The sequence below is a fragment of the Zosterops lateralis genome (assembly GCF_965231275.1).
Source record: "Zosterops lateralis genome assembly, chromosome: 22".
NCBI classification, from domain to species: domain Eukaryota; kingdom Metazoa; phylum Chordata; class Aves; order Passeriformes; family Zosteropidae; genus Zosterops; species Zosterops lateralis.
The window spans coordinates 6,582,343-6,598,422 of NC_139782.1; the positions used below are offsets into that span (position 1 = coordinate 6,582,343).

At 30.9% G+C, this 16,080-nt stretch overlaps 1 long non-coding RNA gene across 1 annotated transcript; it reads left to right on the forward strand.

The window, feature by feature from the left end:
• The first annotated feature begins 2,630 nt into the window (after positions 1–2,630).
• On the forward strand, positions 2,631–4,573 carry LOC310918043. The gene is made up of 2 exons (XR_014591584.1): positions 2,631–2,985; positions 3,403–4,573. It is a non-coding gene; the product is annotated as an uncharacterized lncRNA (long non-coding RNA).
• The last annotated feature ends 11,507 nt before the right edge of the window (positions 4,574–16,080 follow it).

A 16,080-nucleotide genomic window follows, 5' to 3' on the forward strand; every position in this document is an offset into this window, starting at 1 on the left:
CTTTTGCTTGTTCCTGGAGCAGCTGATGGAGGAAAAAATCAGATTTAATTCCACATTTGTTTTCATTTTATCCTGGATATTTTGTTCCATCCTTTCCCTGCTTTTGTCTCCTCCTGGAGCAGTTCAGTGGAGTAAAAAAACCCAATTTAACCCTGGATTGGTTTTCATTTTATCCTGGATTTTTTTGACCATTTCCCCCCTGTTTTTGTTTGTTCCTGGAGCAGTTAAATGGGGGAAAAAAATCAGATTTAATCCTGGATTGGTTCTCATTTTATCCTGGATTTTTTAGGCCAATTTTCCTGGTTTTTGTTTCCTCCTGGAGCAGCTGAATGGAGGAAAAAATCAGATTTAATCTCAGATTTGTTTTTATTTTATCTTGAATTTTTTAGGCCATTTTCCCTGTTTTTTGTTTGTTCTTGGAGCAGCTGATGGAGCAAAAAAATCAGATTTAATCTCAGATTTGTTTTCATTTCATCTTGGATATTTTGGGTAATTTTTCCCCTGTTTTTGTTTGTTCCTGGAGCAGGTGGATGGAGCAAAAATTCAGATTTAATCCTGGATTTGTTTTCATTTTATCCTGGATTTTTTGGGCCCTCATGTCTCTGCCTTTGTTTGTTCCTGGAGCAGGTGGAGGGAGGAAAAATGCAAATTTAACCCCGTATTTGTTTTCAGCCCATCCTGGATTTTTTGGGTCATTTTCCCCTGCCTTTGTTTCCTCCTGTAGCAGGTGGATGGAGAAAAAAAAATCGGATTTAATCCTGGATATTTTGTTCCATCATTTCCCTGCCTTTGTTTCCTCCTGGAGCAGCTGATGGAGGAAAAAATCAGATTTAATCTCATATTTGTTTTTATTTTTTTCCTGGTTTTTTTTGACCATTCTTTCCCTACTTTTGTTTGTTCTTGGAGCAGCTGAATGGAGGAAAAAAATGCAGATTTAATCCCGTATTTATTTTCATTTTATCCTGGATATTTTGGGCAATTTTTCCTCTGTTTTTGTTTGTTCCTGGAGCAGCTGAATGGAGGAAAAAAATCAGATTTAATCCTGGATTGGTTTTCATTTTATCCTGGATTTTTTTTGGGCCATTTTTTCCCTGCTTTTCTTTCCTCCTGGAGCAGTTGAGTGGAGCAAAAAAATGCAAATTTTATCCCAGATTTGTTTTCAGCCCATCCTGGATTTTCCAGGCCAGATTTGTCCCTGCAAACAAAGTTTCCATTTTGGGGATTTCTCAGTTTTTTCTCAAATTTCTGATTCCTGGAATCCAGAACTGAGGCAGAAAAAAACTTCTCTGGGAATTCCATCCCTATGACGTCATAATTACACCCCTATGACGTCATCCCGACATCCCTGTGACGTCATCGTGACGTCATCGCGTCACTCATTGCGATTTTATGGGGTTTTTTTAATATTTTTAAAGATCTTTGAAAGATTTTAGGGATTTTTTGGATGATTTTTCAGGATTTCTGGGGGATTTTAGGGATATTTGGGTGGTTTTTTTGGGATCTTGGAAGGATTTTTGGGGTTTTTTGGATGATTTTAGGGATTTTTTTGATGTTTTTAAAGATCTTTGAAAGATTTTAGGGAATTTTGGGAAGATTTTCAGGATTTCTGGGGGATTTTAGGGATCTTTGGGTGGTTTTTAGGAATATTTGGTGGATTTTAGGGATTTTTTGGATGATTTTCAGGATTTCTGGGGGATTTTAGGGATATTTTGGTTTTTTAGGATCTTGGAAGAATTTTTGGGTTTTTTTGGATGATTTTAGTGATTTTTTTGGGATGATTTTAGGGATTTTTGGATGTTTTTTGGGATATTTGAAGGATTTTTTGGTTTTTTTGGATGATTTTATGGATTTTTTTTGGATGTTTTTAAAGATCTTTGAAGGATTTTAGGGAACCTCAGGATAATTTTATGGATTTTTGGGTCTTTAGGGATCTTATTCCTCTTTTAAACCCTTTTTTTTTCCTTAAACCCCTCAAAGATTTCTCCCAATATTTCCCTGGGATAATTCAAATATTCCAAATAATTCTGGGAATTTAAAAAATCTGGAAAAAGTGAAAAACCACAAGTTTGAGCTGCCCCAAACTCCATAAAAATCCTCTTTTAATTCCCCTTTTAAACCCTTTTTTTTTTTTTCCCCTTAAACCCCTCAAGGATTTAATTTTATTCCCTTTTTTATTTCCCTGAAATAATTTTGAATATTCCAACCAAACCTCGTTTCCCCCTTTTGCAAAAGAAATTAAGGAAAAGAAAATTCCAGGCAAAAATTATTCAAATTCACTTTATTTTTTTTGTCCCCAACAGCTGCTGCATTTTATTTTAATTAATTCATATTTAATTATGCAAAATTCACTCCCCTGGATTTGGTTTGTTAAAGGTGAAGGGAAAAATAAAATTGATCCCAAATCCAAGAATCCCTCAGGAAATGCCTCAAAATTCAGGGATTTTTACCCCTTTTTTTTTTTTCCTTTAAAAATACACTAAAAATAAAATAATAATAATAATATAAATATAAATATAAATAATATAAATTATATATATATAAATATAAATATATAGACAGATCCCAATCCAAGAATCCCTCAGGAAATACCTCAAAATTCAGGGATTTTTTACCTTTTTTACCCCTTTTTTTGTTTCTCTCCTATAAAAATACCCTAAAAACACAATCCAAGGACTCAGGAAAATAAAATTAAAATAAATAAATATTATAAAATCCATAAATGAGGATAAAGTCCAACTTACTTGTGGGTGGGTGCCTTGTCCTTTAAACTCCAGCAAAACCAGAGAAGAAGAGGCCAAATCCTCATCCCAAAATAGAGACAAAAAAATAGGGAAAAAATAGGGAAAATGAGGTAAAAAAATAGGGAAAAATAAATAAATGGGAATAAATTCCTTAAGAGAGGATAAAGTCCAACAGTCACTTGTGGGTGTCTTGTCTGGAGGAGAAGAGGCCAAAAATCCTCATCCCAAATAGAGACAAAATCAGGTAAAAATAAGGGGAAAATAGGGAAAAATTAAGGAAAAGGAGGGAAAAAATAGGGGAAAATGAGGGGAAAAATAGGGAAAAAAGAGGGGGAAAAGAGAGGAAAAAAGAGGGAAAAAAGAGGGGAAAAAAGAGGGGAAAATGAGGGGAAAATAGGGAAAAAAGAGGTGGAAAAGAGAGAAAAAAAAGAAGAAAAAAGAAGAAAAAAAAAAGGAGAAAAAAGAGGAGAAAAAGAGGGAAAAGAGGGGGAAAAGAGGAGAAAAAAGGGGGGAAAAAAGAGGAGAATAAAAGGGGGGAAAGAGGGAAAAAAGGGGAAAAAATAGGGAAAAAATAGGGAAAAAATAGGGAAAAAAGAGGGGAAAAAAGAGGAGAAAAAAAGGGAAAAATAGGAAAAAAAAAAAAAAAAAATAAATTCCTCAGGAGAGGATAAAGTCCAGCACTTCCTTGTCTGGAGGAGAAAAGGCCAAAAATCCTCATCCCAAATCCAACAAAAAATAGGGAAAAATCGGGTAAAAATAAGAAAAAAAGAGGAAAAAAAGAGGGGGAAAAGAGGGGGAAAAGAGGGCAAAAAATAGGGAAAAAGTAGGGAAAAATAAGGGAAAAAAGAGGGGAAAATAGGGAAAAAATAGTGAAAAAATTAAGGAAAAAATAGGGGAAAAAAGAGGGAAAAAATAGGGAAAAAAGAGGGAAAAAATAGGGAAAAAAGAGGGGGAAAAAAGAGAAAATTAGGCCAAATCCTCATCCCAAATAGAGGAAAAAATAGGGAAAAAATAGGGAGAAAAATAGGGGGAAAATGAGAGAAAAAAGAGGGAAAAAAGAGGGAAAAGGAGGGAAAAAAAAAGAGGTAAAAAATTAGAAATAAATAAATAAATAAAAATAAATTCCTCAGGAGAGGATAAAGTCCAGCACTTCCTTGTCTGGAGGAGAAAAGGCCAAAAATCCACATCCCAAATCCAGAATAAACGATAAAAAAATCAGGTAAAAATGAAGAAAAATTAAGAAAAAAGAGGGGGAAAAGAGGGGGAAAAGAGGGCAAAAAATAGGGAAAAAACCAGGGAAAACATAGGGAAAAATAAGGGAAAAAAGAGGCGAAAATAGGGAAAAAAGAGGTAAAAATTAAGGAAAAAATAGGGAAAGAAGAAGGAAAAAAGAGGGGAGAAAAGAGGAAAAAAGAGGGGAAAAAAAGAGGGGGAAAAGGGAAAAATGAGTGAAAAAACAGGGAAAAAAGAGGGGAAAAGAGGAAAAAAGAGGGGAAAAAAGGAGAAAATGAGGCCAAATCCTCATCCCAAATAGAGCAAAAAATAGAGAAAAATAAGAGAAAAATAAGGGAAAAAAGAGGGGGAAAAATAGGGGGAAATGGGGGAAAAAAGGAGAGAAAAAAAGGGGGAAATGAGGTTAAAAAAAAAAGGGAAAAAGAAATAAATAAAAATAAATTCCTCAGGAGAGGATAAAGTCCAGCACTTCCTTGTCTGGAGGAGAAAAGGCCAAAAATCCTCATCCCAAATCCAACAAAAAATAGGGAAAAATCGGGTAAAAATAAGAAAAAAAGAGGAAAAAATTAAAAAAAAAGAAGGAAAAAATCAAGAAAAAACCCAAGTTGTGAATGGCAGCTCCCACTGGAATCCAAAAATGAGATTTTTTTTCCCTCCTTTATCTCCGCAGGGAAATCTTTGCCTGGTACAGCCCCAGCCTTTCGCTTCACAGCCCAAGGAATTTTTAACTCGGAATAATTTTTAACTTTTGCTCCTTTCCCGACAAAGGAAAAACAAAATGAGGCTCCGGAGGTTTCGCTCCGTTGGGTTTTAGAAGGAAAAAGTTGGATTTTTTTGGTTGGAAAAAGGGATTTAATTTTTATTTTTATTTTTTTTTTAATTTTTTTTTAATTTTTTTCTGGTTTTTAGGGAGGAATTAAAGGATTTTTATGGGAAAAATAGAGGAAAAATAGAGGAAAAATAAAAGATTTTTTTGGTTTTTATGGGAAAAAAAATGAGGAAAAATAAAAGATTTTTTGGTTTTTTTTTTACTTTGTTTGAAAAGATAGAAATAAAATTTTTTCCTGGTTTTTAGGGAAGGAATTAAAGGGTTTTTATGGGAAAAAGAAAAGATTTTTTGGGGTTTTTTTTCCCTTTGTTTGAAAAGATAAAAATTATTTTTTTTCCCTCATTTTTCCTGGTTTTTATGGAAAAAAAAATGAGGAAAAATAAAAGATTTTTTGGGTTTTTTTTTTCTTTGTTTGAAAAGATTTAAATTATTTTTTTTCCTCATTTTTCCTGGTTTTTAGGGAAGGAATTAAAGGATTTTTATGGGAAAAAATGAGGAAAAATAAAAGATTTTTGGGGTTTTTTTTTTCCTTTGTTTGAAAAGATAAAAATTATTTTTTTTCCTGGTTTTTAGGGAAGGAATTAAAGGGTTTTTATGGGAAAAATAAAAGATTTTTTGTGTATTTTTTCCCTTTGTTTGAAAAGATAAAAATTAACTTTTTTCCCTATTTTTTTTTCTGATTTTTTCCTGATTTTTAGGGAAGGAATTAAAGGATTTTTATGGGGAAAAATGAGGAAAAATAAAAGATTTTTTGGTGTTTTTTTTTCTTTGTTTGGAAAGATTTAAATTATTTTTTTTCCTCATTTTTCCTGGTTTTTAGGGAAAAAAATGAGGAAAAATAAAAGATTTTTTGTGGTTTTTTTCCCTTTGTTTGAAAAGATTTAAATTATTTTTTTTCCTCATTTTTCCTGGTTTTTAGGGAAGGAATTAAAGGATTTTTATGGGAAAAAATGAGGAAAAATAAAAGATTTTTTTGGTTTTTATGGGAAAAAAAATGAGGAAAAATAAAAGATTTTTGGGGTTTTTTTTTTCCTTTGTTTGAAAAGATAAAAATTATTTTTTTCCTGGTTTTTAGGGAAGGAATTAAAGGGTTTTTATGGGAAAAATAAAAGATTTTTTGTGTATTTTTTCCCTTTGTTTGAAAAGATAAAAATTAACTTTTTTCCCCTATTTTTTTTTCTGATTTTTTCCTGATTTTTAGGGAAGGAATTAAATGGTTTTTATGGGAAAAAAATGAGGAAAAATAAAAGATTTTTTGGTGTTTTTTTTTCTTTGTTTGGAAAGATTTAAATTATTTTTTTTCCTCATTTTTCCTCGTTTTTAGGGAAAAAAATGAGGAAAAATAAAAGATTTTTTGTGTTTTTTTCCCTTTGTTTGAAAATATATAAATTATTTTTTTTCCTCATTTTTCCTGTTTTTTTTTAGGGAAGGAATTAAAGGATTTTTATGGGGAAAAATGAGGAAAAATAAAATATTTTTTTGGTTTTTATGGAAAAAAATGAGGAAAAATAAAAGATTTTTTTGGTTTTTTTTCCCTTTGTATGAAAATATATAAATTAATTTTTTCATGATTTTTTAGGGAAGGAATTAAAGGATTTTTATGGGGAAAAATGAGGAAAAATAAAAGATTTTTTGGTGTTTTTTTCCCTTTGTTTGAAAAGATAAAAATTAATTTTTTTTTGGGTTGTGGTTAAAGCAGCAGAAAAGGAAATTAATTCATGATTTTGATCATTGAAATGGGAAAAAAATGACAATTTATTTATATTTTTATTATTTTTATTTATTTCAGGGTTGAAATTTCACTCAGAAAATGGGAAAATTCACTTTAAAACACACAAGAAATGGAAAAAAAAGACAAAATTTGGTAAAGAACCAACATTTTATTGATATTTTTATTCTTTTTTATTTATTTCAGGCACATTTCACTCAGAAAATGGGAAAATTCACTTTAAAACACACAAAGAAATAGAAAAAACAGACAAAATTTGGTAAAGAACCAACATTTTATTGATATTTTTATTCTTTTTTATTTATTTCAGGCACATTTTACTCAGAAAATGGGAAAATTCACTTTAAAACACACAAGAAATAAAAAAAAATCCCATTTAAACCTCAAAAAATCCCCAATTTTTACCCCCCAAAAAATCCCATTTAAACCTCAAAAATTCCCCATTTAAAAATCCCATTTAAACCCCAAAAATCCCCATTTAAACCCCAAAAAATCCAATTTAAAAATCCCATTTAAACCCCAAAAATTCCCATTTAAACCCCAAAAAATCCCATTTAAAAATCCCATTTAAACCCCAAAAAATCCAATTTAAAAATCCCATTTAAACCTCAAAAATTCCCATTAAAAATCCCATTTGAACTTAAAAAAATCCCATTAAAAAATCCCATTTAAACCCTCAAAAAATCCCATTTAAACCCTCAAAAAATCCCATTTAAAATTCCCATTTAAACCCCAAAAAATCTCATTTAAACCTCCAAAAAATCCCATTAAAAAATCCCATTTAAACCTCAAAAAATCCCATTTAAACCTCAAAAAATCCCCATTTAAAAATCCCATTTAAACCTCCAAAAAATCCCCATTTAAACCTCCAAAAATCCCATTTAAAAATCCCAATTAAACCTCCAAAAAATCCCATTTAAACCCCAAAAAATCCCATTAAAAATCCCCTTTAAACCTCAAAAAATCCCCATTTAAAAATCCCATTTAAACCTCCAAAAAATCCCATTAAAAATCCCATTTAAACCCCAAAAATCCCATTTGAACCTCCAAAAATCCCATTTAAAAATCCCCTTCAAACCCCAAAAAATCCCACTTAAACCCCCCACTTAAAAATCCCATTTAAACCTCCAAAAATCCCCAATTTTTACCCACAAAAAATTCCCATTTAAACCTCAAAAAATCCCATTTAAACCCTCAAAAAATCCCATTTAAAATTCCCATTTAAACCTCCAAAAAATCCCATTTAAACCTCCAAAAATCCCATTAAAAATCCCCTTTAAACCCCAAAAAATCCAATTTAAAAATCCCCTTTAAACCCCAAAAAATCCAATTTAAAAATCCCATTTAAACCCCCAAAAAATCCCATTTAAAATTCCCATTTAAACCTCAAAAAATCCCATTTAAAAATCCCCTTTAAACCCCCAAAAATCCCATTAAAAATCCCCATTTAAACCTCCAAAAAATCCCATTTAAAATCCCCTTTAAACCCCCAAAAATCCCATTTAAAAATCCCCTTTAAACCTCCAAAAAATCCCATTTAAAAATCCCATTTAAACCTCCAAAAAATCCCATTTAAACCCCAAAAAATCCCATTAAAAATCCCCTTTAAACCTCCAAAAAATCCCAATTTTTCCCCTCCAAGTTTGCGCCAAGTCGAGCTGTTGATTCCCAGGAGGAAAATGAATTTATTTTTCCACGAAAAAAAATCCCGATTTAAACCTCAAAAAATCCCCAATTTTTACCCACAAAAAATTCCCATTTAAACCTCAAAAAATCCCATTTAAACCTACAAAAATCCTCAATTTTTATCCACCAAAAATCCCATTTAAACCTCAAAAAATCCCATTTAAAAATCCCATTTTAACCTCAAAAATTCCCATTTAAACCTCAAAAAAATCCCATTTAAACCTCCAAAAAATGCCAATTTTTCCCCTCCAAGTCTGCGCCCAGTGGAGCTGTTGATTCCCAGGAGGAAAATGAATTTATTTTTCCAGCAAAGCCCAAAGGAGGCGGAACCGGGACAGAGTTCGGGTGTTTTTATTGTTTTGTGCTCGTTAAATTCTGTTTATTTGGATTTTTGTGTCTCTGCACCTGCGGCTCCTGCACAGGGAGGGAGGAGAAATTCAATAATTAAAGGGGAAAATGAGTTGGTGTTAATTGGTGGAGTGGGGAAAGGAGATGGGAAAATAGAAAATAAAATAAAATAAAAATAATAAAAATAAAATAAAATAAAATAAAAATAAAAAATTAAAATAAAGTAAAATAAAATAAAAATTTAAAGTAAAGTAAAATAAAATAAAAATTTAAAATAAAGTAAAATAAAATAAAAATTTAAAATAAAAATTTAAAAGAAAGTAAAATAAAATGAAATATTAAATATCAAATATTAAATATTGAATGAAAATGAAATGAAATAAAACAGTAAAAATGAAATAAAAAGGAAATGAAAATAAAATAAAAAATAAAATATGAAATAAAATATGAAATAAAAAATGAAATAAAATAAAATAAAATAAAAATAAAAAGTTAAAATAAAGTAAAATAAAATGAAATATTAAATATTAAAATATTAAATAAAAATGAAATTAAATAAAACAGTAAAAAATGAAATTAAAGGAAATGAAAATAAAATAAAATATGAAATAAAATGTGAAATAAAATATGAAATAAAAAATGAAATAAAATGGAATAAAATGTGAAATAAAATAGAAAAGAAAATAAATAAAATAAAAATTGAAATAAAATAAATAAAAATAAAATAATAAAATAAAATAATAAAATAAATGAATGAAAAATGAAATAAAAAGAAATAAAAATGGAATAAAAAATGGAATAAAAATGAATTAAATAATAAAAAAATTGAATCAAATAAAATATAAAAAATGAAATGAAAAATGAAATGAAATTAAATAATAAAATAAAAATGAAATAAAACTGAAATAAAAAATGAAATAATAATGAAATAAAAATGAAATAATAAAAATGAAGAAATGAAATAAAAAATAAAATAAAAAATGAAATAAAATAAAGTAATAAAATAAAAAACCACCATAAAATAAAATAGAATAAAATAATAAAATAATAAAAATTAAAAAAAAGAAATAAAAAATGAAGTGAAATAAAATAAAAAATAAAATAAAAAAAAAGAAATTAAAAATGAAATAATAAAATAAAATAAAAATAAAATTGAAATGAAATAAAACAATATAATATGAAATTAAATAATAAAATAATATAAAAGAAAATGATAAAAGAATAAGATAAAATAAAATAATAACTAAGAAGCTGAGCAGCTGCACAATTAAAGGTTCGTTAAAAACAACTCGTTAATTGGCTCTGGGGGTTGGGTGGGGAAAGCAGCTGGGAAAATATAAAATAAAATAAAATAAAATAAAACAAAGTAAAATAAAATAATAATAAAATAAAATAAAATAAAATAAAATAAAATAAAATTGAAATGAAATGAAATAAAAAAATAAAATAAAAAATGAAATGAAATAAAGAAAAAAATGAAATAAAAAGAAAATAAAGTAATAAAAAATAATAGAATAAAGTAATAAAATAAAATGAAAGAAAAAATGAAATTAAAAATGAAATAAAAATGAAATAAGAACAAAACTAAAAATTAAATAAAAAATGAAATAAAATAATCAAAAAATGAAATGAAATAAAATAAAATAAAATAAAATAAAATAAAATAAACAATTTGTTCCAACAAACACTGAAAATGATGGAAAAGAGACTCAGGAAAGTTGAAATACAAATTTTATTCCAATAAAAAAAAAAGCAGAAAAACCAGAACCTGCAAGAGAAAAAAACCCCAAAATTAACAACAAAAACAATTTAACAATTCTTAATTCTTTTAAAATAAAACAACAATTAATAAACTCAATAAAACAAAGATATTTCACCAAAAAAATTTAAGACTTGAAAAAAATCTCATTTTTTTTTTTCCTCATCCCAAAAATTTTTTTGTGGATTTTGTCCTTCCCCAGCCGAGCTCAGCTTTTCATCCTCCAGAAAAAAATCAGATTTTTTTTTCTTATTATTTTTATTATTTTTATTATTTTTATTATTTTTATTTTTCTGGGATTTTATTATTTTATTATCCCAGGACCGTTGGGGCCTTATCAGGTCTGAGATAAGAGAACAAAGGTTTGGAACTGGAATTTACCAAGTCGGGTTTGCCGGGGGGAAAAACTGCAATTTTCGGGTCCAAAGGGAATTAAAAATTTGATCTATTGGGAATTATTTGAAATTTGGGGTCTCGGCATCAATTTTCTGGGTGAAAATCCGGAATTTTTGGGTCCAAAGGGAATTAAAAATTTGATTTATTGGAAAATTGGGGTCCCAGCTCAACTTTTCTGGGTTAAAATTTGGGATTTGTTGGTCCAAAGGGAATGAAAAATTCAATTTTCTGGGAATTATTGGGAATTTGGAGTCTCAGCTCAACTTTTAGGGGTTAAAATCCAGGATTTGTTGGTCAAAAGGGAATTAAAAAATTGGATTTATTGGAAAATTGTGGCTCCAGCTCCAATTTTCTGGGTTAAAATTTGGGATTTGTTGGTTCAAAGGGAATTAAAAATTTGATTTATTGGGAATTATTGGGAATTTGGGGTTCCAGCTCAACTTTTCTGGGTTAAAATCTGGGATTTGTTGGTTCAGAGGGGATTAAAAAATTGGATTTATTGGGAATTATTGGGAATTTGGAGTCTCAGCTCAACTTTTAGGGGTTAAAATCCTGGATTTGTTGGTCCAAAGGGAATTAAAAATTTGATTTATTGGAAAATTGCGGTTCCAGCTCAACTTTTCTGGGTTAAAATCCAGGATTTGTTGGTTCAGAGGGAATTAAAAAATTGGATTTATTGGGAATTATTTGAAATTTGGGGTCTCAGCATCAATTTTATGGGTTGAAATCTTGGATTTGTTGGTCAAAAGGGAATTAAGAATTCGATTTATTGGGAATTATTGGGAAATTTGGGTCTCAGCATCAATTTTCTGGGTGAAAATCCGGAATTTTTGGGTCCAAAGGGAATTAAAAATTTGATTTATTGGAAAATTGCGGTTCCAGCTCAACTTTTATGGGTTAAAATTTGGGATTTGTTGGTTCAAAGGGAATGAAAAATTCAATTTTCTGGGAATTATTGGGAATTTGGAGTCTCAGCTCAACTTTTAGGGGTTAAAATCCTGGATTTGTTGGTCCAAAGGGAATTAAAAATTTGATTTATTGGAAATTTGGGGTCCCAGCTCAACTTTTCTGGGTTAAAATTTGGGATTTTCTGGTCCAAAGGGAATTTAAAATTTGATTTATTGGGAATTATTGGGAAATTTGGGGTCTCAGCATCAATTTTATGGGTGAAAATCTGGAATTTTTGGGTCCAAAGGGAATTAAAAATTTGATTTATTGGAAATTTGTGGTTCCAGCTCAGTTTCTTCGGGTTAAAATTCATTTTTAGGAGGATTTTTCTCGCTGCCTTTTACTCCCCCCAGTGGCCGCAGCTTCAGGGATTTCCTGGGAGGAAAAGCAAAAAAATTCATTAAATTAATATGAAATCCATGGAATTAAAAAAGAAAAATAAAGAAAAAAAATTCATTAAAAAGTCCCAAATTTTCCCCCAAAAAATCCCAAAAATTATCCTGAAAAAAGGTCAAAATTTCCCCAAAAAAAGGTCAAAAATTTCCCCAAAAAAGCTCAAAAATTCCCCCACAAAAAGCCCAAAAATTCCCCAAAAAAAAGCTCAAAATTCCCCCTAAAAAAGCAAAAAAATTCCCCCCAAAAAAGGTCAAAATTTCCCCCTAAAAAAGCTCAAAATTCCCTCCCAAAAAAGGTCAAAATTCCTCCTAAAAAAGGTCAAAATTCCCTCCCCAAAAAAGCAAAAAATTCCCCTCAAAAAAGCTCAAATTTCCCTCCAAAAAAGCCCAAAATTCCCTCCCCAAAAAAGGTCAAAATTTCCCCCAAAAAAGATCAAATTTCTCCCCAAAAAAGCTAAAAATTCCTCCAAAAAACCTCAAAATTCCTCCTAAAAAAGGTCAAATTTCCCCCCAAAAAAGCTAAAAAATTCCCCCCAAAAAAGCTCAAAATCCTCCCAAAAAAAGCCCAAAAATTCTCCAAAAAAATCTAAAAATTCCCCCCCAAAAAATCTCAAAATTCCCACCAAAAACCCTCAAAATTCCTCCTTAAAAAGGTCAAAATTCCCTCCCAAAAAGCTCAAATTTCCCCCCAAAAAAGGTCAAAATTTCCCCCCAAAAAAGCCTCAAAATTCCTTCTAAAAAAGCAAAAAAAATCCCCCCAAAAAAGCTCAAAAATTACCCCCAAAAAAGCTCAAAATTTGCCCCAAAAAAGGTCAAAATTCCCCCCCAAAAACCTCAAAATTCCTCCTAAAAAAGGTCAAAATTCCCCCCAAAAAAGCCCCAAAATTCGCCCAAAAAAACCTCAAAAATTCTCCAAAAAAAGCTCAAAATTCCCCCCAAAAAAGCCCAAAATCCCCCCCCCAAAAAAGCCCAAAAACTCTCTCAAAAAAAAAATCAAAATTCCCCCCAAAAAAGCTCAAAATTCCCCCAAAAAAGCAAAAAAATTCCCCCAAAAAAAGCTCAAAATTCCCTCCCAAAAAGCTCAAAATTCCTCCTAAAAAAGGTCAAAAATTCCCCCCAAAAAAGCTCAAAATTCCCCCCAAAAAAGCCCAAAATTTGCCCAAAAAAAGCCCCAAAATTCCCCCAAAAAAGCCCAAAAGTCCCAAAAGAAAAGTTTAAATCTCTTTATTTTTGGCACATTTTACAAATCTACAAATCCAGGGGATATTTGGGGTGGTTAAAATTGAATTTAAAAACAAAATTTTGGTGTTTTTAACAAAGGAATTCACAGGAAAAGGAAAAAAACACAGAAAATTCAATCCCAAAACTCAAAATTAAATTCACAAAAATTAATTTTGACCCCAAAATTGAATCTAAAACCACAAAATTCGACCCCAAAATTCAAAATTTGGGGGATTTTAACGTTTTTCTGGGTAAAAAATTGAGGATTTTCAAGGTAAAAAAAATCACTGACAGAAAGTTGATTTTTAATCACACACAGAATTTGATTTTTTGATTTTTAATTACAGAAATTAAGAATTTTAATCACACAAAAATCTCATTTTTAGACACACAAAAATCTCATTTTTAGACGCGTAAAAATCCCATTTTTAATCTCAGAAAATCTCATTTTTAGACACACAAAAATCCCATTTTTGGACACACAAAAATCCCATTTTTCATCCCCCAAAAATCCCATTTTTCACCCCCCAAAAATCCCATTTTTCACCCCACAAAATCTCATTTTTAGACACATAAAAATCCCATTTTTCACCCCCCCAAAAATCCCATTTTTCACCCCCCCAAAAATCCCATTTTTCACCCCCCCAAAAATCCCATTTTTCATCCCACAAAATCTCATTTTTAGACACATAAAAATCCCATTTCAACCCCTCAAAAATCCCATTTTCAACCCCCCAAAAATCCCATTTTTAGACACACAAAAATCCCATTTTCAGACACACAAAAATCCCATTTTCAGACACACAAAAATCCCATTTTCATCCCCCAAAAATCCCATTTTTCATCCCACAAAAATCCCATTTTTGACACACAAAAATCCCATTTTTAACCCCACAAAAATCCCATTTTTCATCCCCCAAAAATCCCATTTTTGGTGCAATTCCTTGGAATATTTTTAATTTTTTTTTTTTTGCATAGTTTCCTCCTTTTATTTTTTCCCCCCTTTTGGAATTTGGGAAAAAAAAAATCCTCAGGAATTCCAAAAAAATATTATTTTTTAAAAGAAATAATTCCAGGAATTTCTACTTGGGAAATTGAGGGAAAAAAAAATTAAATTATTTCAGAAAAAAAAATTTTGAAAATGATCAAAATTCCAAGTTGAAAATTCCCAAAAAAAACCCCAAAAATTTTAAAAATGGGAAAATTTTCAACTGGAATTCCTTGACCAAGAGGAAAATAATAAAATTAATTTTATTTCTCAAAATAAAGAGGGAAAAAATCTGGAATTTCAAAAGTTTTTTTAGCACAAGGAGCTTCTCCATGATTTGGGGTTTTATCCCTAAAAAATTCCACAAAAATCTCATTTTTTCTGTATTTTTTTTTTAAGGAGATAAAAAAATCAAAACCAACAACCTCAAAAAATCCCAGAAAAAAATTAGGATTATTTTGTGAGATAAATTCATTTTTTTCCCATCCTAAATTCTCCTCTTGGAAGGTTTTAAATCCTAAAAAAAAATATGGATTTTTTTCCATGGAGGGGGAGGGAAAATCCAAGAATTTCCTTCTCATTTTTCCCCTAAAAATAAAAATTAAAAATTTGGGGGAAAAAAGGAGCAGCACAAAGAGCTGGGAATGGTCAGAACTGGAATTCCAGGGGGGGAAAGGGAATTTTCCAGGGATTTGGGATTTGGGATGGATTTGGGATCCAGCCCAGCCAGAAGGAAAAGAGTTGGAATTTCAGGGGATGAAAGGGAATTTTCCATGGATTTGGGATTTTGGATGGATTTGGGATTTGGGAGGGATTTGGGATGGATTTGGGATCCACCCCAGACAGGAGGAAAAGAGTTGGAATTTCAGGGGATGAAAGGGACTTTATTCCATGGATTTGGGATTTTGGATGGATTTAGGATGTGTAAAGGATGGGTAAAGGATGGATTTGGGATCAAATTTGGGATTTAGGATGGATTTAGGATCGATCCCAGCCAGGAAGAAGAGAGTTGGAATTTCGAGGGATGAAAGGGAATTTTTCTGTGGATTTGGGATTTAGGATGGATTTGGGATCCAGCCCAGCCAGGAGGAAAATAGCTGGAATTCCAGGGGATGAAAGGGAATTTTTCTGTGGATTTGGGATTTAGGATGGATTTGGGATCCAGTCCAGCCAGAAGGAAAAGAGTTGGAATTCCAGGGGATGAAAGGGAATTTTTCTGTGGATTTGGGACAGATTTAGGATGGGTTTGGGATCCAGTCCAGCCAGAAGGAAAAGAATTGGAATTCCAGGGGGTGACAGGGACTTTTCCATGGATTTAGGATGGGTTAAGGATGGATTTGGGATGGATTTGGGACAGGTTTTGGGATGGATTTAGGATGGATTTGGGATCAATCCCAGATCAATCCCAGCCAGGAGGAAAACAGTTGGAATTCCAGGGGGGGAAAGGGAATTTTCCATGGATTTGGGACAGATTTAGGACAGATTTGGGATCCAGTCTGGCCAGAAGGAAAAGAGTTGGAATTCCAGGGGGTGACAGAGACTTTTCCATGGATTTAGGATGGATTTGGGATCCAGCTCAGCCAGGAGGTAAAGAGTTGGAATTTCAGGGAGTGAAAGGGAATCTTCCGTGGATTTGGGATGGATTTAGGACAGATTTGGGATCCAGCCTGGCCAGAAGGAAAAGAGTTGGAATTCCAGGGGGTGAAAGGGAATTTTCCATGGATTTAGGACGGATTTCGGACAGGTTTAGGGATGAATTTAGGATCAATCCCAGCCAGAAGGAAAATAACTGGAATTCCACGGGGTG